Genomic DNA, 23923 nt, shown 5'->3' with positions numbered 1-23923 from the left:
ACCAGTGATGGAGTCCTCTCTCCCAGCTAGGTGGATGAGTGACCCAGTTCCAAAACACCATCTGTGCTTTCTCAGACCTCTCCTGGCTCTGACTGTGGTAGTTTGAGTTTTCCAAGAAGCAGATCCTGAGATGGACTTCAGTGTTCAGGATATTTATTAGGGAGGGCCCTTGGGCTCAACATCTGTGAATGGGAGGGAGAGGAAATAAGATTGGGCAGAGGGTGAAGTCAATCTGAGATGCAGGCTGATAGCCTCAGTTAACCCCACACAGGGATCTCTCCAGTGGAAACGGCTCATCAGAGTTGTTCTGCACAGGACAAAATAGCCAGGCCTTTTATATTAGTTTGTTTTCACACTGCTATAAAAAAAAATACCCGAGGGCCGGGCATTGTGGCTCATGCCTGTAATCCTAGCACTTTGGGAGGCTGAGGCGCACAGATCATGCGGTCAGGAGTTCGAGACCAGTCTGACCAATATGGTGAAACCCCGCCTCTACTAAAAATACAAAAATTAGGCGTGGTGGCATGCACCTGTAATCCCAGCTACTCAGGAGGCTGAGACAGGAGAGTTGCTTGAACCCGAGAGGCAGAGGTTGTAGTGGGCTGAGATCACGCCATTGCATTCCAGACTTGGCGATGGAGTGAGACTCCCTCTCAGGAAAAAAAAAAAAAAAAAGAAAGAAAGAAAGAAATACCTGAGACTGCGTAATTTATTTATTTTATTTTTTTAAAAAAAAAGATTTAATTGACTCATAGTTCCACATGGCAGGGGAGGCCTCAGGAGACTTAAAATCATGGTGGAAGAAGAAGCAGGCACATCTTAGATGGCAGCAGGTGAGACAAAGAGAATGGGTGAAGGAGGAACTATCAAACACTTGTAAAACCATCAGATCTGGTGAGAACTCATTCACTGTCATGAGAACAGCACGGAGGAAACCCACCCCGTGATCCAGTCACCTCCCACCAGGTCTCTCCCTCAACACACGGGGATTATGGGGATTATAGTTTGAGATGAGATTTGGATGGGGACACAGTGCCAAACCATACCACCTTTCTATTTCTGCCTTGATCAGTCATCAGATTTGGGCAACCCGGAAAAGGCATCTTCTTGGGCAAGGTAGCTCTCTGCACATGAGGCAAACCCGGAAAGAAACGGTAGCTGACAGCTGTGTGCGGAGCACAGTCCCCACAGCAGGGCAGCAAGTCTTTCCTTGGAGGGGAATCTGGTCAAAACATCTCAACATCCACTACAGGTGTCATGTCAGCAATTTACTCTCAGATTGTTCAGGTAAAAACTCAATGCTATGTGAGCAACTTATCTGTCAGTTTGAAATACTTTAAAAATAAAATGCTTTTAAAACAAATGAACAGACTTACATAAATTAAATGTGACTTAAAAAATTTCTGAAAAAGAGCCTCCTGTTGGTGACACAAAGAAAGAAACACGATGTTGAAGAGATGAAAATTCATTTGAATGAGTAAAATATGGATGGGCAGAAGAATTACTCGTGAAAGATAAGAGTGAAACAGTAAATTGAAGCTTCATCTTTGCTGATGCAATATAATTTACAAGCCTTCAGAATTGGGCAAGAATGCAAAATCCTATTGCCTCACACTTACACCGGCCTTTAATTTCACCTCACCTCTTCGGAGTAGGTGAAGTCTCTTCTACATTACCTTTAGTAGTTCCTCTTCACTATTTGTTCCTTCCTCCCTAAGACCATCATGAAAATTGGTCCGTGGAGATGTAGTCTTTCCTAAGCTTCTCATACTGGGATGAAGATTATTTTTAGGATTAATCTGAGTCACAGAGGGAGGAGGGAAAGAACCATTTTAATCTTTTCCTTTTCACTCCTTCATAACCTGCTGTACGGCTAAATCATTTTACAAATACGTCTTTCCCCTTTTTCCCTAAGAATGCTTTGCCTTTTATTTTTCCTTTGGAAACAGTATCCATAAGCTTTAATCAGAAGCTTCTAAAAGTGGAAGGAATTTTTCTTTGCTAGAATGGACCACAGGCTAAATTAAAGGAGATTGCTCTAAGCTGCTTTCATGTAAGTAAATCCACTTATTATTATAGCGGGTGTTGGGATCTGAAGGGTGATATAGTTGTCCCTGTTTCCCTTTCTCACTGGCCCCCTCAGCTATACCCCGTCTTATAGTCTGTTTTGTGCTTTTTATAACAGAATACCTGAGAATGAATAATTTATAAAAGAAAAAAAATTTATTTGGCTCACAGTTGTGGAGGCTGGGAAGTCTAATAGGGGACGGCGTCTAATGAGGGCCTTGCTGCATCATCTTGTGGCAGAAGGCGGAAGGGCAAGAGAAATCTCAAGAGGGCAAGACATTGAATTTGAAGCTTCCAGCTTTACTATAATCAGCAATAATTAATTCATGAGAGTGGAGCCCCCATGTCCTAATCGCCTCTCATTAGGCCCCACCTCCCAACACTGCTGCATTGGGGATTAAGTTTCCAACGTACGCTTTTTGGGGAACATGTTCAAACCATAGCAGCCTCACTCTGGATTTTCCCTTCTGTCCCTCCAAGGCTGAGCATGGAAGGCACTCCTGCTTTCTGTGGAGAGATGCAGGCAGAGACTGTGTTTGACTTTCTTCCTTTGCAGCAACACGCTTGAGCATGCCTCATGTTTCACTGTTGGACCACATTTCTTTCCCCCTTTTTTTTTTTATTTTTATTTTTTTGAGATGGAGTCTCTCTCTGTCTCCCAGATTGGAGTGCAGTGGTGGGATCTCGGCTCACTGCAACCTCTGCCTCCCGGGTTGAAGAGATTCTCCTGCCTCAGCCTCCTTAGTAGCTGTGATTACAGGCACGTGCTACCAGGCCCTGCTAATTTTTGTATTTTTAGTGGAGACGGGGTTTCACCCTGTTGATCAGGCTGGTCTTGAACTCCTGATCTCGTGATCTGCCCGCCTCGGCCTCCCAAATGGATGACATTTCTTTGATGGATTAGTAAGTGTGTGAATGCTATACTTTAAAAAAGATCTCTACTAATTTACACATTAAACAGTGAAGAAAACAAACAAAAGTACCCAACTAAGTTACGCAAAAGGTGGGGAGCAAGTTCTATCTAGGATAAAATAGGCACTCAAAGACTTATCTGTTGAATGAATTGAATGAATGAAGAAAGATCTGGCATAACTTAGATAAACAATAGTTTAAACAGGCAAGGTTCTGGCTGGAATTACTAACAGCACCCTTTATTTAGACAGTAGGTTAGCATTTTCAGAGTGCTTCCACACGCTTTAGCTTATGTACTTTTTGGATAGACCCTGCTCTGCGAGGGAGGGGAGGCAGGTGCTATGTATACCATTTTAAAGTTGAGATTAAATGACTTGCCTGGAATCAAACAACGAAGTGGCAGAACTGGGCCAACACCTAGTTCCGCTTACTACCGCTAGCGCCCAGACACCAGAGAGACTCTTCTGGTTTCAGAGTGGAGCCCCCAAGGGTTACTGCTGGGGAACTTGTCTTACTTAAAACAGTCATAATCTGTGGGGAAGCGGGCTCATGTAGGAAACATCACATGGCCGAAATGGCCTTAAGCTCTCCGGAGTAGTAAACACCAAGTAGATGGCTTTGTATTGAAAAGATAAGCTTCGCATAGCTTATGTGAATGGACAAAAATATGGCAAATGAGTTTCATTCCGTACTGAATTAGAATAATGCATTTAGGACTATTAAAGTCACTTAAAAGAAGATGCGTTTGGAGCTATGTTTTATTGTAAGAAAGAGATCTATGAGCTTTTGTTGACTGTTTGTTAAAGTCATATAACAATAAGCTAGGCCTCTTTGCTAAGAACAAAGAGGATGGAAAACAGAACTGAAAGCATTCTTACATTTGATAAAATGGTAATGAAGTTATACCTGAAATCATGCATTTAGTTCTCCCTGGAAATCATTAAAAAAGAGTTTAGTATTTAATAGATGTACCAGGTCACAGAAAGAAGTAACTAAAATGACCAAATAGATTTCCTAAGAAGAAAGTGGGTTTAAAAGTAGAATTAAATAAGGGGAAATTTGAAGGAAACCCCTATTCACCTTTCGTTTTCAACAAACATTTTTTTGAGAAACAACTACATTCAGACACTGTGCTCAACACGAGAGTTCACGATAACTAAAACACAGAAGTTCACAGTCATTGTGTGAGAATACCAGCCAGGATGAATCATGAGTCCAGGTCAGCACAGCTATTCTTACATGCTTAATGGGTTGGCAGCTGGTTTAGGGTGCAGTCTCTTGAAGTTGGCTGGTATGTGTTGGCTGCCAGGGGCCAATAAACCCTGGTAAACCTGCAGTCAGGTTCTTCAAGCAGCAAAAGGACTGCTGGTATGAAGGCCTGGACCCTTCATACCAGTCAGAGCATAAAGTGAAGTTATAACTTATTAATAGCGTCATTAACATTTACTTGTTTACCTGGGTCTAATAGATACCATCCTTCGCTGTGGTCTCAGCAATTCTGGGCCAGGAAGGTACAGACAGTCCCTGGTTGTGACTGAGCTGTTTCCAAAAGTTGATTTCTAACTTGGTTGTTTGAAACCGAAAATGCATTTTCCGCAGAGAACCAATGTTATAAATACTGGTTCTGTTCTCAGGTCAGCTCTTAGAAGGCCATTTAGCCCATATGCAGCTTGACTGTGAGACTATAGAACTGTGACCTACAACATTGTTTCTACGGGAAAATGTGCCCCAGCAGGAACAAGGTCTTCCTTCCTCCCCCACTTCCTACCTCCCTGTGTAATGAAGCCTGTATGTTTACTACAGGAAGTGCTGCTCCCGAGTGTGGGCAGCTGGGTTTTGAGGCAGCCTTGGACACTTATCCCCAGGGGCAGAGATAGTCTCACTTTTCCGGCCCCAGCTCTGGCAGGGAGGGGATTGGGAGCAGGTGGGGAGTCTGTCCCTGACCCACCTTCTTCAGGGCTGTCCAGAAGATAGCTCCCGGGCAAGTGGATAGTTCTAGCAAGACTGGCTACATAATTTCTGGGCACTTTGTTCAAAAGGCAGGAAAATTAAAATGCTGCTAAGGTAGTGAAGTATAAAACTTTTTTCCATTCTTGTGCTGTCTCTTGACTGGTTACGGTGTTTTAAATTTGTGATCTAATGTTATTCTACGTAAGAAAAAAGAAAAATTTAAATGATTAGAATGAATGTTATAATTCATTTTTAGACTGTGCAAACCTAGTTTTAAATACAAATATAAGATCATTTAACTCCTGAGGCAGGAGGATTGCTTGAGCCCAGGAGGCCAATGCTGTAGTGAGCCGTGTTTGCACCAGTGTATTCCAGCCTGGGCAACAGAGCTACAGCTCTATCTCAAAAAACAAAAAAAGAACATTTAACTCCTTTGAGAACTCACCAAAATGACATAATTTCTATTTTTTTAGCTGTCACCTTTTACATACACACATAGTTTGTTATTACCAGAATTGTAGAAAAACTACACAAAACTACCTCAGTTGTTCTTTCACTTTTTTTTTTGAGACTGAGTCTCACTCTGTTGCCCAGGCTGGAGTGCAGTGGTGCGATCTTGGCTCACTGCAACCTCCACCTCCCGGGTTCAAGTGATTCTCCTGCCTCAGCCTGCCAATTATAGTCAGCTGTCACCACACCCGGCTAATTATTGTATTTTTATTACAGACAGGGTTTCACCATGTTGGGTAAGCTAGTCTTGAACTGCTGACTCAGGTGATCTACCTGCTTTGGCCTCCCAAAATACTGAAATTACAGGCATGAGCCACCATGCCCAGCCCTTATTTTACTTCTTGATGCACACACATTGTACTAACACTCCACCTTTGACTTACTGAGGAGTAAGAAAATACTATAAGGCAAAGGAAATGTCCTCAGCACAGGCAGTCAGCTAACACAGGGAAGTGACACAAGTAAGAAAAGATATGATAGGGTACCTTGGTCTTTTATGTCTTAGAATGCCATTGCCTGGCCGGGTGCGGTGGTTCACGCTTCTAATCCCAGCACGTTGGGAGGCTGAGGTGGGTGGATCACTTGAGGTTGGGAGTTTGAGACCAGCCTGACCAACATGGAGAAACCCCGTCTCTACAAAAAATACAGAATTAGCCGGGGATGGTAGCGCATGCCTGTAATCCCAGCTACTCATGAGGCTGAGGCAGGAGAATTCCTTGAACCCGGGAGGTGGAGGTTGCAGTGAGCCAAGATCGTGCCATTGCACTCCAGCCTGGGCGACGAGTGAAACTCTGGCTCAAAAAAAAAAAAAAAAAAAAAAAAAAAAGAATGCCATTGCCTTCTTTCTGTTTGAAGTTATGGTTCCAGTGGAAAGCATGGCTTCTTAGAACTATCAGGACCTCCCCTTACTCAGCTGCAGCCTAAACATGCTTACCTTGTATTAATAATACCTCCTTGCTTTATCTTCTGAATTCTGATGCATGATGGGCCCAACAGAATCCTGTGCACATGAGGCCTGGAAAACGCTTGCTACATGTGAATGGGGTGGCAAGAAATACTGAACATACTTAGAGCATCTGTTTTCTTTGTTCACCTGCATGCTCCATCACCACATCTGACTTCACTACACAGCATAAGTTTAAAGGTAAAGTCATCAGGAATGTCAAAATGATAACAGCAGAGCATTAAACCAAGTATGGGGTCCTTTTGTACGCAGGGTCCTGTGTAATGCCCTGGGTGTGGGAGGGAAGAGAGAGAACCGTGGCAATCTGGGATGGGCATTCATAGGTTTAGAGTGAGGCCAGGATGGGCAAATGAATCTTAGGCCTCTTGAGCCCCTGGTCATTTTTCTTCCAGGACACCACACCTAGGGGTCTGCTAGAGGCAATGATGAGTGCAGACAAAGATACCAGAGGGGGTTATCAGTTTCTGAGGTTGATGATATCTTCTGGTAGTAATCATCAAGTGGCAAATGGAGGGTGAGAGGCGGGATTGTGGAAAGCAGACCTACTAAGCCTACTGTATTATATCCTAATCGATAAATGGAGCACTCAGAATGACCAGTGAAAACAAATGTTGGGTACAGGTTTAGTTAGAGGTAGTGATTACCTTCTTCCCCAAAGGACAGGATAGCTTGACTACTGAAGTGCAAAGGGAAGGGGCATGACCTTTTGTAGTGAAAGCTGCTTTGTCTCCACTATTCAAGATATTTATCACTCTTTGCGCATGGGCAGAGGAACATATACCTATTCTTTCCTTTTATTTCCTGGTTATGTGGCAGAGGCCCAGGTTGTTCTCAAAAACCGAGACTAGTTATAGAAGGCTTTGTGGTCTCGAGAGGTTCAAGCTGGACACTGTCTCCAGACATCAGGAGTATCTGTGCCCAAACTATTGAGCCTCTCAAGATAGAAGGAAAGATAGAGTACACATAAGTAAACCTTTGGACTAAATTTCCCTAAAGCAGAAATTGTTATTCTCTCTGTGCTTCTCTTAAAAAGTGTGTGTTGGAAGAGGCCGTAACTTTGCATTACTAGTTTAATTCTACCATTTCTACAAATTTGTCCTTCTGACAGAAAATGCTGACTTCCAAAGCAGATAAATTAGAGGAGATCTTTGGATTGTTGTTGTTTTTTTTTTGAGACGGAGTTTCGCTCTTGTTACCCAGGCTGGAGTGCAATGGCGCGATCTCGGCTCACCGCAACCTCTGCCTCCCGGGCTCAGGCAATTCTCCTGCCTCAGCCTCCTAAGTAGCTGGGATTACAGGCACGTGCCACCACGCCCAGCTAGTTTTTTGTATTTTTAGTAGAGACGGGGTTTCACCATGTTGACCAGGATGGTCTCGATCTCTCGACCTCGTGATCCACCCGCCTCGGCCTCCCAAAGTGCTGGGATTACAGGCTTGAGCCACCGCGCCCGGCCTTTGGATTGTTTATTTGGTTTTATAAAATTATTCCAACAGATATTTCCCAGTGCATTTAAATGTTTATATAACCATTATTCAAAGAGTAAATATATAGTTTTTGTCTCAGAAATTGATTTTATTACAAGGAAAGCTAGGTTTTGTCTAAAATACTTAAGTAATTTTTTATAGCTTTTCTCTGAATTCCCATTTGTCATAGTCTGAGCAAATGATGTCATGTTTGTAAAGTGTTGAAACAGGCTACTTGGTAGGAACTTGATAAATGATTGCTATTACCATGCTCCTGCTGAAGGATAGCTTTTTTTTTTCCTTTTCGAGACAGAGTTTTGCTTTTGTTGCCCAGGCTGGAGTGCAATGGCAGGATCTCAGCTCACTGCAACCTCTGCCTTCCATGCTCAAGTGATTCTCCTGCCTCAGTCTCCCGAGTAGCTGAAGTTAGAGGCATGTGCCACCACACCCAGCTAATTTTTGTATTTTTAATAGAGACGGGGTTTCACCATGTTGGTCAGGCTGATCTCGAACTCCTAACCTCAGGTAATCCACTCACCTCGGCCACCCAAAGTGCTGGGATTACTGTGTGAGCCACCGCACCCATCTCCTGGGTTCAAGTGATTCTCCTGTCTCAGCCTCTGGAGTAGCTGGGACTACAGGCACATGTCACCATGCCCAGCTAATTTTTGTATTTTTGGTAGAGATGGCATTTCACCATGTTGGCCAGGCTGGTCTCGAACTCCTTACCGCAAGTGATCCGCCCACCTTGGCCTCCCAAAGTGCTGGGAGCATGAGCCACGGCGCCTGGCACAGAGGATAAACTCTGTTGCCCCATCCAGTTAAATATGGGATCCTAGTTTTGTTTGCAGGTAGTCTCCTATTTCCAAAAAGCATTCGTGTTATCTGCCTCTCATCAATCTTTGTGTACAATTTTGATGGGTTTTAATTGAAAATATTCTCTTTATAATCTTTTCCTGTTTTGTTTTGAGACTGAGTCTTACTCTTGTCAACAGGCTGGAGTACAGTGACGCAATCTTGGTTCACTGCAACCTCCACCTCCTGGGTGCAAGCAATTCTCCTGCCTCAGCCTCCTGAGTAGCTGGGACTACAGGCTCATGCCACCACGCTTGGCTAATTTTTTTGTATTTTAGCAGAGACGCGTTTCACCATGTTGGCCAGGATGGTCTTGATCTCATGACCTTGTGATCCACCCGCCTCAGCCTCCCAAAGTACTGGGATTACAGGCGTAAGCCACCGTGCCCAACCCATAATCTTTAACTATAGCCAGTTCTCATTATTTACAGATTCTGTTTGCAGATTTGCCTATTACTAAAACTTATTTATTTTTTAATGATTTGGTTCCAATGCAGCTAACTTATTTATAACCCTGAAATAAACAGTCACAGCACCTTTGCAGTCACTTTTGAACATGCACAGTAACGAAATATTTGAGTCACCCTATGTGAACACTGCCAGCTAAGGTCGAACAAGATAAGATTCTGCCTTCTTGTTTCAACTCTCATACTATAAATAAGCATCCTTTCCATGGTCTATTTCGGGCGTCCCCAAACTTTTTACACAGGGGGCCAGTTCACTGTCCCTCAGACCGTTGGAGAGCCGCCACATACTGTGCTCCTCTCACTGACCACCAATGAAAGAGGTGCCACCTCCTGAAGTGTGGCGGGGGGGCCAGATAAATGGCCTCAGGGGGTCACATGCGGCCCGAGGGCCATAGTTTGGCGACGCCTGGTCTATTTGGTGCGATGATTTTTTTGTCTATGTTGCCCAGGCTGGACTCAAAACTTCTGGGCTCCACTGACCCTCCTGTCTCAGCCTCCTGAGAGGCTGGGACTATAGGCACATGCCACTGTGCCCAGCTATCACATATTTTGCTTTTTGTTGGTGATTTAGCTATTTAAAGTGGCCCCCAAATGTATTGCTGAAGTGCTGTATAGAGTTCCCATGCACAGAAGGCTGTGAGGTGCCCTACAGAGAAAATACATGTTAGATAAGCTTTATTCTCATGCCTAAATAAAGCTTATCTTTTTTGGGGGGGCAACAGAAAAAAATCAGTGCTTTTGGCAGTGAGTTCAGTGTTAATCAACAATAAGTATTTTAAAAAGGTGTCTTTAAACAGTAATACACATGAAACAAGATTATATATTCACTGGCTGATGAGAATGTTGTGCCAGAGGTTTGCAGGAACCTAACCTTGTACTTCCCCTAGGAGCAAGGGTTCAGTTTTCACTAATTTACTGTTTATATTGACTTTACAGAATGTAAGTACCACAAATAATGAGAATCCACTGTGAGGATGAACTGTACTTGGCAATGAATTTCTTCAGTGGAAGGCTGTTTTGTTTATTTACAAATCAAATTACAATGTGTTCTTCTATAAACCTTGTCTAGGAGAGCAGTCATTTTCAATTAAGAGTATAAACAGACACGCAGAAGCTTCAAGTTGGAGATCATGGAAGTTATCAGCTGGCTATAAGCCCCTTTTCTCTTCTGCAGTTCTTTTTAGAGCCTCCTTGACAGGTGGCCATTGTTTTCTGATTGAATGCTTCCAGTGATACAGCACTCACTTCAGCAGGGAAGTCCTGTCCACTGTGGCTCAGTTCCAGTATCCAAAACAGTCCTTTCTTATGCGGGGCCAAAATCTTCCTTTGGTAATAGCCCTCTCAGTGGTTTTAGATCTGAACTCCAGAGCAACCATTCCTTCCTCTGCATACAACAACCCTTCAGCAAATCCCTGCTGCAGGTTAATCAGACCCAATTCTCGCATCTTTTCTTCAGAGAACGTGGTTTCCACACCCTGCCTGAATGTCTCCTAATGAATTACTCTAATTTGCTATGTGTGGTAGCTTTTGTAAAAGTGGTGTCTATATTTGAACACATAAGTTCAGAAATCTTGAGCTGAATAGCGTAAGTGTGGCACCCCCTGGGACTTGGACACTGTTTCCTATTAACACATTTTGTTCTATTTTGTTACTTTGGCATCTGCTCACACTGCATGAATATCCCTTATTGTCACATTACCAGGTTAAGCCAAGTCTCCCACATCCTGGCCCTTTTAAAATGATTTTTCTGAAGAAAGATATTGTACTTTATTACAGTCAAATGTCATTTTTTTAAACAGATTCTTTGCAACTTATGTAGATGATTTTGAGTAATTATACTGTCATCTCTCATACCGTTTTATATCTCCCTTAAACTTCATAAGTATCTTAAAACACTGATAAAAATATTACTCAAGACTGAATAAAGAGGGGAAAGGGGGGAAATCTGTGTTTTTTTTCCTAGAGAACTCTCAAGATTATTTGTCATGACATGAATTACACTCTCTGAATAAACTTTTCTCTGCTATGATCTAAACCCACATCACTCCATGTTATCCACAAAGGTGTCTTGCCTTCCTGAAATGACCAACCTCTTGGTTAAATAATGTAATAATCCTATCAAGAAAGGAAGTGGTATTTCTTAGTAATGACTTACTTGAAGAGAAGTCATGATGACTTGCTACATTTTCCCTAACATACTGTCTTTAATGATTTATATCAGACATTTTCCAGATACTACCATCAAACATAGTAGTCTGTATTGCTAAATGCTATTTTCCCTCCATTTTGAAAATCAAGGTATTTGGCAGTTTATCTTCAGAGGGTAACCTAACTGGAAGAAGATAAAACAAGAAGCCTAAAGAGGGAACTTAAAGAGGTAATGTGGGAGCAACTGGGTGACTTAAGAGACATCTGTGACTCACCTACGCTTTCACCAAGTCCACTTTACCCAAGAATCTTTCCTGTATTATCATCTCCTTCATTGCCGGTAGAGGTACAATATCCATCTAAATAAATTCTGTCTCTCTCCTGAGATAGTTTTGTTTGGCTTCTCCGTCACTTGCAACAGAAACAATTTTTACTTACACAGAAAAGGGAGGCTCCTTAGAGGACACAGGAGTATTGTAACCAGAACACAGTACATTGGATACAGGGTAGAAAAAACAATGGACTCTTCTACCTGCTCCAGGTCTCCAGTCTTTGGCTCAAACAATCTACCCTTCTTATTAATGCCAGTGTTATATTCTAAAATACTAGCTGTATCCTAGTTGTATCCTCTAAATTCCTCTCCTACTCTCTGTAGCATAAAATCCCAAAGTTTTGGCCTTATAATCAAGGCCTTTTCTTTTTTCTTTTCTTTTTTTTTTTTTTTTTTTGAGACCAAGTTTGGCTCTGTTGCCAGGCTGGAATGTGCCGTGGCACAATCTCCGCTCACTGCAACTTCTGACTCCCTGGTTCAAGCAATTCTCCTGCCTCAGCCTCCCAAGTAGCTGCGACTATAGGCGTGTGCCACCATGCCCAGCTAATTTTTGTATTTTTAGTAGAGATGGAATTTCACCATGTTGGCCAGAGTGGTCTTGATCTCTTAACCTCGTGATGTGCCTGCCTCGGCCTCTCAAAGTGCTGGAATTACAGGTGTGAGCCACCATGTCTGGCCAATCAAGTCCTTCTCAATCTGGTGCTAACTTGTCTTCATTTTCCCAGGCCTGTCAGACTTCTCCCATTTTCCAGAGTGTGCCCTGCATACTCATGTCTTTGTATATTTCTGTTCTTTCATCCGGGATTTTTTTTCTAGATACTACCGGATAGAATCAAGCTCAGTTCAAATACTCTATCTTCCTGATGTCCCCAGCTCTTATCAATTGTTTCTTTCATTATAGTCCAACAAGAGCAAGTAATTTGCATCTCTGCTCAGGAAGCACTCCGCTGTCTCACATTGTACTTATTTCTCTCCTGTATTCCTCCACTATGGCAGTGGCTTTCAAACTTTTAGCAATAGCATAGCTCATAGCAACAATGAGCAATAAATAGAAATACATTTTACATTATGACCCAATGTATTTCTCTCCTCCATTCCTCCACTATGGCAGTGGCTTTCAAACTTTTAGCAATAGCATAGCTCATGGCAACAATGAGCAATAAACAGAAATACATTTTACATTATGACCCAATAGACACATTTATATAAACTATGTATTTTATCAATTTTAAGAAGTACTTCCTCTTTTTCATGCCTGAAATCAGGATTTAGGCCAGGTGCAGTGGCTCATCCCTGTAATCCCACCACTTTGAGAGGCCTGAGGCAGGAGGATCACTTGAGTTTAGGAGTTGGAGACCAGCCTGGGCAACTTAGTGAGACCTCATCTCTAAAAAAAAAAAAAAAAAAAAAAAAAAAGCCAGGTGTAGTGGTGCATGCCTGTAGTCCCAAATACTCAGGAGCCTGAGGCAGGAGGATTGCTTGAGCCTGAGTGATTGAGGCTACAGTGAGCCATGGAGTGCACCACTGCACTCCAGCCTGGGCAACAAAGTGAGATTCTCTCTCTCAAAAAAAAGAAAAAAATCAGGATGTAGCAATGAGATGTCATATTTTGATAGCATTTTAACTTTCTTGTTTTTCTTTTTTCTTTTTTTTTTTTTTTTTTGAGACAGAGTCTTGCTTTGTCACCCAGACTGGAGTGCAGTGGTGTGATATTAGCTCACTGCAGCCTCCACCTCCTGGGTTCAAGTGATTCTCCTGCTTCAAACTCCCGAGCAGGGGGGATTACAGGCACCCGCCACTATGCCTAATTTTTTTTGTATTTTTTAGTAGAGACAGGATTTTACCCTGTTGGCCAGGCTAGTCTCAAACTCCTGACCTCAGGTGATGTGCCTGCCTCCACCTCCCAACGTGCTGGGTAAGTGGATTGAGACCCATTTATCTCAGTAAGTTACTGACAGAATTTGCCTTCATTAGCGTAAATAGTCCCCTCCTCTACTGGGTTTAACAACTATTTATCCCTTTAGGCTAGTTTCAAAACTCTCCCCGTCACGAATTTGTCCCAGTCCCAATCAGGACCCCTCACTGAAAAAAACAGTCTTAAATCAGATGCCCCAAATCTTATAATCATTCCATCCTTGATCTCCCCTTTCGAAATGCTACAAAGATTCTGTCAATTCAGTGGTCTCCCTGACTGTTGTAAACCATCAGCTTGGCTTTGCATGATCCACAGATTATTTACTGCAAGTCAGCAGTGACATTTATATTCCTTGAGGGAAGGCACAGTCCTCGGTATTTATTCGCCCAACTTCTCCAGGTGATCAAACATTGATGAAAGAGGAAGGTAAACAAGTTCTCAAACAGTGGGAGGAAAAATGTCCTGAGAATCAAAGGAGACCCTAGAGCAGGGGCAGTGGGGCTGAAGGTAAGACTTCTCGTTGCAGAAGTTGGAAATTCTGCGGTTGGAACAAGTCTCCCCTTTCTCTTGGTTTTATCCACTCGTCACCGCGTCTTCACACCTGGTACTCAGCTGGTGGTGTTTTAAATATTAAAAAATATAAAGCATTCAAGCTCACCCCAAGCACTTCGCTACTCTGCACTTTTTTTTTTTTTTTTTTGAGATTGAAGCGATTCTCTCGCCTCAGCCTCCGGAGTAGCTGGGATTACAAGCGCGCGGCAACACGCCCGGCTAATTTTCGTATTTTTAGTAGAGACGGGGTTTCACCATGTTGGCCGGACTGGTCCCGAACTGTTTGGTGATTTTTTTTTTTGTCGCGAACTCTTGACCTCAGGTGATCCACCCGCCTCGACCTCCCAAAGTATTAGGATTACCGGCGTGAGGCACCGCGCCAGGCCCTCTGTGATCTTTTTGAAGTGGTCTTTGCCTCACTCTTGAAGATGCCCATAATAATGGCTAAGGGGCTGTTGTACGTCTGGTTCTCATCGAGATGGTGATGAAGTCATTCAAAAAATATGCTGTCCTGCGTCTCTAATTTCATAAATACTTAGATTTCACAAACAGTGGAAAGGGTCCTTGCACTCAATACTCCATGATAAGTAATGTAAGTTTGCTTTTAGGCAAGAAATGGGACCAAGAAGGTACTCATCCGCTTTTCTACGTTTCACAGTGCATCCCTTCCCAAATTCAAATTCGCTTCTCCCAGTTCCTGCAACAAGCTAGGTATTCTGGACTCCCAGTCTTTCCTCACACTGTTCCTTTGGCAGAAACAGCCTCCCTCTCACCTCCTGATATACCGGCTCCTGCGGGATGCAGCCGAAAGGCCACCCGTGGTGACCTCTCCTAAAAGCCTTCCTCTATACTCTCTGGCAGAACGAATGACCTTAATATGTGGCCTCTAACGCGTCTGCCTTGTGCTCGAACTGTCGCCTTCCAGCCAACCCATCTTGAGGTCCAGCCATCCTGGAGACTGAGGCCTATTCCTCTCGGATTGCCCAGTCAGTGCCTTGCACGTAGGAAGTGCTGAGTAAACGCTCGCACTGGGTTTGGTCACTTTGTTCCTTTAGCGACAGGACAGGTAGTAGAGCTGAGACGGCCCGCTGTCCTCCCCCACTGCCCACCCGCAGGCAAAATCCCCGGGAGACGCAGGACAAGCCGCGTGCCTCTCCCACCGCCCCCGCGGCGCGCGCAGCCCAGTCACGGGCGTTGGAAATTCCGGCGCGTGCGGGCGCGCTGGGCAGGGCGGGGGCGGGAGAACCCGTGGAGTGAGCCTGTGACGCGAGGGGGCGTGCCTCAGTGAGGCCCCGCCCCCTCTCCCTCGCCCTCTCTCGCGGGTCGGGGTTACATGGCGGCGACTGCGGCAAAGCGAGAGCCTCGGAGACGCCGCTGCTGCCAGCACAGCCGGAGACCTGAGCCGACACTGGGGGCTGTCCGCGGGCCCCGCACTCTCTCGATGAGTCGGAGAAGTCCCGTGAGTGTGTGTGTGTACGTGTGCGGGGCGCGCCGGCTGGGCGGCTCGGGAGGGCGCCGCGGCGGGCCCGGCGGCGGCGGAGCCGGCTCCCTCCTCCATTGTGTGTGACCCTCCGGCGGCTGCCGCTCAACAAAGGCGCTTTTGTTCGGTCTCCTGCCCGCCCCCTGCTCGCCCGCCGGCTCGCCCGCTCGGGCCTGGCCGGCGCGTCCCCGCGCGGGCCGGCAGACGGCGGGCCGGGGTCCCCGCGTGGAGCAGGCGAGGAGGCCGGCGTGCCCCTCCCACCCGGCACGCCCCTCGCCAGTCGCCGGGCCCGGCAGTGCCTCGCCGCGCCCGCTCTCGGGCCACGAGTGCCGGCTGCCGCCCCGCTCCCGGCTCCGCGGGTTCGAAACCCCGCCTGACTGGAGGGCGGGTGAGCGAGGGGCGGCGGCCCGGAGAGCATGAGGTGGCGCGGAGACTCGCCTTCCTGGCACGCTGCCTTTCGAAATGCTCCCACGTCTCCTCCCCCATCCCACCCGGTGACTCGGCCTCAGCTGACTCCGGCCGGGCAAAGTCTCCAGTGGCGTAGCGCGCAACGCTTATCCGGCTTGTCTCAGAGCCCTGAAGTCCGCCCAAGTTTTGAGTCTAGCCATGAATGAGGTACTGAGAACTCCGAGACGAAATTCCTAATTTCCTCCCCCGGCCCTACACTCTTTCCTTAGCTTCTTTCGGGACCTTAAGTGGGGGTCTGTAAAAGTGCCTCAGTGAAATTTTGTTTTGTCGGTTCTCCAACAAGGGCCTCGTCATTTTGCTGTGCATTTTAATCCGCCTTGTGAGTTGTGTTGAAAAGTAAAAGGTGTTTTGGCAGCCTTTTGTTTCTTGGCGAGTGTAGGACCCAGCCGGTTCAGGTGTTACGGGGAGCTCTGTACAGGAGGAGCTTCTTGATTTCTTTACTGTTTTTTCTCTTGCTTATTCATTAGAAAAGATCCAGTGAAAGGGACTGGTGAGTTGGAACTAGAAGCCTACTGTATTAACATCAGAATTCATATTCATTGCTAAAGATGCAGTCTCAGTAATGCCTTTTTTTTTTTTTTAACGCATAGAGATGATTTGTCAAAGGGAAAAATTAACGCGCCGTATAATGAAGAGCAAGCAGCTTGAGAGTAATTTTCTGATATTGATTCTTCTAGCCTGTATCTTACAGTTCCGACTGGGCATGTCTTCTTTCTTTAACGCTGGGAAACCGAGATGGAAAGAATGATCTGACCAGAAGAATGTAGGGTCCAATCAGAGCCTGGCCCTGAAATCAGGAATTTGTTCATTAAAATGTCAGATTTTAATGTTGGAAAAATAATTTTGAATTGGGTGGAAAGAAACTTTGTCTTTAGATAGTAGTAGTTCAAACATGTTTATGAAGTGTTTGCTATATGCCAAGGAGTGTAGTCTTTTCACTTATATGTTACGTCATTTAATAAGAATTGCCTTGTTAAGCTTGTAAAATTATTTATTAATATCTTGAATTCAGTAATTGCAGTTATCTAGAAAATATGCCAGATTTGAGCAGAACATATTATATCATCTAGGTATTACTGTTCAGAAGAAAACACGGGAAAATGGAGAATTGTTTTAGAAAAAGCTCCGTGTATAAGGATATTTTGGAATTCAGTTATTTGCAAGTGGTTTAAAAGTAGTCGTTGGCTACTTTCTGTGATTAAAAAATCCAAAGAGTGTTTTGAAGTCAGTTAATTTTGCAATTAAAAAATGCACGCATTCTAAAGGGAAATGTTAGCACTAAAAGTGTTGCAGTCCTTTACATAAATTCATTTAAAGCATCGTGAGAATCATAACTGACAAAATAATAAGGTTTGCTGACTCAGGGTACTTTGGTGAAGGGGATGGGGTCGGGTAGGAGGAAGCTTACAAGTGCTGCTTCAAGTTTTGAGTTGGATGATGACTCATGCTGCCCACGGACTGCTACGTGGCTTTTTTTTTTTTTTTTTTTAAATACACTGTTTTTTTTTTTTTTTTTTTTTAATGATAGGCTAAAATGTTCCTGTCCACATTGACATTCTCTCTTTTTTTTCTGAAGAGTAACAGCAGTTTCTCTAAAAATGTAACGGCTTCTTAAATGCTTTTTAAAAGGATATCATATACCCTACAGGTGGAATTGTGTAACATTTGCTGAGAGGAAAGGTAAAACCAATTGCTGGTCAGGTGGTGACGTTAAATGTTTGATACTAGCAGGTTTTTGGCTACTGCTGAGAGAGATTGGTTACAGGTTATTTATAAAGGTCAGTTAGTACTTTTATGGTGTTGGTAGAAATTGACCTTATGTTTTTATTGGTTATGTAAGTTATCTTTATAAACTCTAGAAATTACTGGTTTAAATAGGTATTGTAAAGATACCATCAGTGATTAATATTTAATCAGATATGACTCTAGGAAAGTTTCACTCTTGTAGAATTATTAAAACATTATATATTGTGCTTTCTTATGATTTATATGAGTTTTCTGTTTTAATAAAGACAACTTGACATAGGCATTAGGCCCTATTTTTCTTTCTTTCTTTTTTTTTTTTTTCCTTTTGAGACGGAGTTTCGCTCTTGTTACCCAGGCTGGAGTGCAATGGCGCGATCTTGGCTCACCGCAACCTCCGCCTCCTGGGTTCAGGCAATTCTCCTGCCTCAGCCTCCTGAGTAGCTGGGATTATAGGCACGCGCCACCATGCCCAGCTAATTTTTTGTATTTTTAGTAGAGACAGGGTTTCACCATGTTGACCAGGTTGGTCTCGATCTCTCGACCTTGTGATCCACCCGCCTCGGCCTCCCAAAGTGCTGGGATTACAGGCTTGAGCCACTGCGCCCGGCGCTCTATTTTTCATTTTTTTTTTTTTTTTTTTTAAAGATAAGCTGAATGTACAGTTCCAGATTAGAACTTTAGGTTGAAACTTGGTAATAAGATAAATCTTTTGACTGGTTTTAAAACAGGCAACGTTTAGCAGGTTGGCTTAAAATATGATTGAGAGGGGGAAAAGATTGACAATGGCAGTTTGAGTGGGGCTGGGTACCGTGGCTCATGCCTGTAATTCTGGCACTTTGGGAGCCTGAAGTAGAAGGATTGCTTGAGGTCAGGAGTTCAAGACTAGTCTGGGCAACATAACGAGACCATCTCAATTTTTAAAATAAAAGAAAAAAAATTTCCTACCCCATCCTCTAGTTTTTCTGTGTATACTGTTTATTTTTCCAAAGGGATTTGAGGAGTTCATGGGCAGTAAAGTGTTTGTTGTTTTTGTGAGACAAGGTTATGCTGTCACGGAGACTAGAGTGCTGTGGTACGATCACTGTTCACTGTAACCTCTACTTCCTGGGCTTAGGTGATCCTCCTGCTTCAGCCTCTCAGTAGCTGGGACTACAGCTGTGTGCGACCATGTCTGGCTAGTTTTTCATATTTTTTTGTACAGATGGGTTTTTACCATGTTGCCCAGGCTGTTCTTGAACTCCTGGGCTCAAGCAATCCTTCAGCCCCAGCCTTCCAGAGTGCTGGGATTACAGGCGTAAGCCCCTGATCTCGGTCCGGAAAATGTGTTGTTAATGTGAATTAAATTTTTGAAACTATTTTGGGAGAGTATTGCATGATTTATATATAAAGGATTTTTTATAAAGCTTAATTCAAACTTAAAAAAAATATTTCCTACTAAAGGAAACAAAAATACAAATATCAAAGTATTGAATATTTTCAAAGCATCACATTACTTAACCATTTAACGTATTTCTAGCATTGTTCTCAAATACAGAGTTTAAAAACATGTTGGGGCTGGGTTTGGTGGCTCATGTCTATAATCCCAGCACTTTGGGAGGCCAAGATAGGTGGATCACGAGGTCAGGAGATCGAGACCATCCTGGCCAAATACAAAACATACAAAAATTGCCTGGGTGTGGTGACGAGCAGCTGTAATCCCAGCTACTCAGGAGGCGGGTGGAGATGGGGAATGGGGCGGGTGGAGATGGGGAGGGAGGTTGCAGTGAGCCAAGATTGCACCACTGCACTCCAGCCTGGTGACAGAGCGACTGCACTCCAGCCTGGTGACGGAGCGAGACTCTGTCTCAAAAAAACACAGCTGGATATCTTAGCCTGCTTCCTATTTCCAAGGTACTGCTTGAGGAAGTGCTGAACCTTCTCACCACTGCTATCCAGTTCCTTGTTGCTTTTGAACTATTTGAACCTTGGCTTACTCTAGGGCCTCTTAAAATGGAAAGAAGATGCCTCAGAAGTAAATTCTGTGTGGCATTGTTGGCTGCCCTCATCAGTTCCTTCTGCTTGTTTTGTGGTCTGTTACATTACGCTACAACCTGGCTGTGGTGTGGGAATTTTGCTCATTTTTATTGCTCAGAGCCTTGACTGAGACTTTACTAAAGCAACTTCAATGTTGCTGTAGTTAATGGCATTTTTCAGGGATTGCTTTCATGTGAAGCTGATGCCTTTTTAAGATAGTGGTATGGGCCGAGTCCAGCATTGGTTTTTCTCCTCCATGAACTGCCTATTTGGAAAATACTATGTGCCTCTCTGATAGAGTTCTGAAAGATCTGTCTTTCATTCATGTCGGTCTTCTAAGTCCATTTCTAAAAAAATTGTTCAGAGATTGAACGTTTATATAGCAAATAAAATTTTCTGATTTTTTTGTTAAATTTGTTTTTTTTAACAGAAAAAAACGGTATCATAAAAGTTGTTTTTTAGAACTTTAGCATTTACCTCAGAAAAGTCTGCAGAGAGTGCAAATCTACATGCATTGAATTCTGTACAATCATAAAACTTCAAAATATTAGTGTTTTGGAGGGGTCATGGGCATTATCTTGCCTCATTCATGTATGTCATTTGACAGTTTAAGAAACCAAGGAGCTGGGCACGGCAGCTCACACTTGTAATCCCAGCACTTTGAGAGGCTGAGGCGGGTGAATCATGAGATCAGGAGTTTGAGACCAGCCTGACCAACATGGTAAAACCCCGTCTCTCCCAAAAATATAAAAATCAGCTGGGCATGGTGGCATGTTCCTTTAATCCCAGCTACTCAGGAGGCTGAGGCAGGAGAATTGCTTGAACCTGGAAGGCAGAGGTTGCAGTGATCCCAGCTACTCAGGAGGCTGAGGCAGGAGAATTGCTTGATCCTGGGAGGTGGAGATTGCACCACTGCACTGCAGCTTGGGCAACAGAACAGAGCAAGACTCTCTCTCAAAAAAAAAAAAAAAAAAAAAAAACAAACCACGCCTGGAGAGATTGGAGACTTTGTTACTGAAAAGTGTAATTTCTGGAGCAACAGTATTGGTATCACCTGGGAACTTGTTAGAATTTAGAATCTTAACCTCATCTCAGTCCTACTGAATTAGAATCTTAGGATTTACTGTGTTTTTGTTTTGTTTTAATAAGAGACAGCCTTGGTTTGTTGCCCAGTTTGGATTGGAGTGCAGTAGTGTGATCATAGCAGGCTGCCACCTGAAACTCCTGAACTCAAGTAATCCTCCCCCATCAGTAGCTGGGACTAAGGCATGTGCCATCATACACTAATTTTGTTTTCTTTTTTAAGAAGTGGGGTCTCTCTTTGTTGCCCATACTAATCTCAAACTACTGGCCTCCCAACATGTTGGGAAGAACTTACATTTTAACAAGATTTTCAAGTAATTCAGTGCACACTCAGTTCTAGTTCCAGAAGCACTGCTAAATGATGCATACAGCCTGGGCAACATAGTGAGACCCTGTTTCTACAAAATAAAATAAAATTAGCCAGTTGTGGTGGTCCCAGCTACTTAAGGGGCTGAGATAAGAGCTTCACTTGAGCCCAGGAGGATGAGGCTGCAGTAGCCATGATCGCACCTCTGAGTTCCAGCCTGAGCAACAGCATGAGACCCTGTCTCAAAAAAATATATAAATAAATAAGGAGCTGGTTGCTCAGCTCGTTAATGACTGATTTGGAAAACCCAAGTCTTCTGAGTTCCTCTTTCCACTGGTCCTTCTGAAAAAAGTTAAATGGAAAATTTAGGATCCAATCACTGCCCAGTTGAACTTCCTGTGATGATGGAAGTGTTCTGTGCTACCCAGTGAGGTAGCCATTGGCCATGTGTGACTGTTGAATACTTGAGGAACAAGTAGTACACTTGAGGAATTAAATTTTTTATTTAGTTTAAATTACTTTACATAGTTGGATGTAACTGGTGGTTACATGGACAGCACAGATCTAGATGATCTTTGCCCACACTAAAATCTCAGCTATAATTTAATAATTGGTTAAACTCAGTTTCATAATTGTTCTCTCTTAATGTACAAATCAGAGAGATGGTACTTGACTAACTTAGTTTTTCTAATGCCCAGATATTATTTTAGTATGTATTATAAAACAGATGATTTTCTTTTTTTTTTTCTTTTTTTTGTTTTGTTTGAGACGGAGTTTCGCTCTTGTTACCCAGGCTGGAGTGCAATGGCGCAATCTCGGCTCACTGCAACCTCCGCCTCCTGGGTTCAGGCAATTCTCCTGCCTCAGCCTCCTGAGAAGCTTGGATTACAGGCATGCACCACCATGCCCAGCTACTTTTTTTTTTTGTATTTTTAGTAGAGACGGGGGTTTCACCATGTTGACCAGGATGGTCTCGATCTCTTGACCTTGCGATCCACCCGCCTCGGCCTCCCAAAGTGCTGGGATTACAGGCTTAAGCCACCACGCCCGGCCATACAGATGATTTTCTAATTGATACATCTGTGTTCAATAGAGTAGATACTGTAAGTTATAAGGAGGTCCATTTCTTCCCGTCTCAATAGATATTTTCACTTGGATTTTTAAAAAGTGGCTATTAAGTAAGTTTTCCTTAATTATCCTGTAGAAAGCATTGAGAGAATAGTTTTTGCCTCTGGCCTAGTATCTCTAGGCTTGTTGGCACTTGCTGATAACTTCCAGATTGATCTGCTGTTTATGTTAATTCCAGGTGCACAGAGCGGTTCTTAACCTCCCACCTTTGCTTTTTTCGAGACTGGAGTGCAATGGTGCAGTCTTCGCTCACTGTAACCTCTGCCTCTTGGGTTCAAGTGATTCTCCTGCCTCAGCCTCCCAAGTAGCTGGGATTACAGGCATGTACCACCACGCCTGGCTAATTTCGTAGTTTTAGTAGAGATGGGGTTTCAGTTTGTTGGTCAGACTAGTCCTGAGCTCCTGACCTCAGGTAATCTACCCACCTCGGCCGCCCAAAGTTCTGGGATTGCAGGCATGAGCCACTGTGCCTGGCCTTAACCTCCTACCTTATGCCATGGAAAGATTCTAACCCTAGAGTCAGGCAGGCCTATATGTCCAAATCCCGGCATTTTCTGTATGTGTAATTTCATGAAGTTGCTTTTCTTGGAGCAGCAGTGCTCTTTGTTTGTAAAGTGATATTTACAAGATTGTGGTTAGGGATGACAGAAGTAATTTGTTATTTAGAAAATGCCTGTCATGGCTGGGCACGGTGGCTCATGCCTGTAGTCCCAGCTCTTTGGGAGGCTGAGGCAGGCAGATCACGAGGTCAGCAGTTCAAGACCAGCCTGGCCAGCAGGGTGAAACCCCATCTTTACTAAAAATACAAAAAGTTAGCTGGGCATGTTGGCGTGCACCTGTAGTCCCAGCTACTTGGGAGGATGAGACAGGAGAATTGCTTGAACCTGCAGGCAGAAGTTGCAGTGAGCGGAGATGAGATCACCGCCTCTGCACTCCAGCCTGGGCAACTCAGTGAGACTCAGTCTCCAAAAAAAAAAAGAAAATGCCTGTCACGTAATAGGTCCTTAGTATGTATGAGTTACCTATTCTTCCCTCCTGCTTGGATTTTATAGCTTTCCGTCACTGAGTTTTACGCTTAAGATTCTAGTAAGGCTTAATACATATTCTGAGTCTTGGTCTCTACCAGTTACTGTAATCTCATGCCTTGCATCATTCATGTTGTATCTTATGTATCTTTAGCCACTTGTGCTCTAGGTTTCTTCTCTTGACTTTTTTTTGTTACTGTTTTTGGTTTGTTTTTTTTTTGGTAATGATGGGGTCTCCCTGTGTTCCCCAGGCTGGGCTCAAGTAGTCATCCTGCCTTGGCCTCACAAAGTGCTGGGATTACAGGCATGAGCCACTTTGCTCAGCCTGTTGATTTCTCTTTTTTTTTTTAAATTGAGATGGAGTTTCACTCTATTGCCTAGGCTGGGGTGCTAGTGGTGCAGTCATGGCTCACTGCAGCCTCAGCCTCCTGGGTTCAAGTGATTCTTCTGCCTCAGCCTCTCAGGTAGCTGGGACTACAGGTGTCCGCCACCATGCCTGGCTAATTTTTGTATTTTTAGTAGATATGGGGATTTGCCA

General features: G+C 43.9%; 1 protein-coding gene across 4 annotated transcripts in view; it reads left to right on the top strand.

Annotated features, from left to right (window-relative positions):
* Positions 1-23923, top strand: part of MAPK6 (mitogen-activated protein kinase 6) — a 92732-nt gene that overhangs the window by 31990 nt on the left and 36819 nt on the right. Inside the window, exon 1 of one of the 4 annotated variants that reach the window (XM_039462910.2) lies at positions 15432-15594. The exons of 1 other annotated variant lie outside the window; for it this stretch is intronic. The gene's annotated coding sequence lies outside the window, so the exon portion shown is untranslated. Of the gene's footprint in view, positions 1-15431; positions 15609-15985; positions 16231-23923 lie in introns of those variants that run through there. 2 more of the 4 variants (XM_074394237.1, XM_003941617.4) reach the window with 2 other exon arrangements.

This window comes from Saimiri boliviensis, chromosome 2 (genome assembly GCF_048565385.1).
Source record: "Saimiri boliviensis isolate mSaiBol1 chromosome 2, mSaiBol1.pri, whole genome shotgun sequence".
NCBI classification, from domain to species: domain Eukaryota; kingdom Metazoa; phylum Chordata; class Mammalia; order Primates; family Cebidae; genus Saimiri; species Saimiri boliviensis.
Note: the sequence above shows the minus strand (reverse complement) of the source record. Positions and strands in the feature narration are given on the sequence as shown.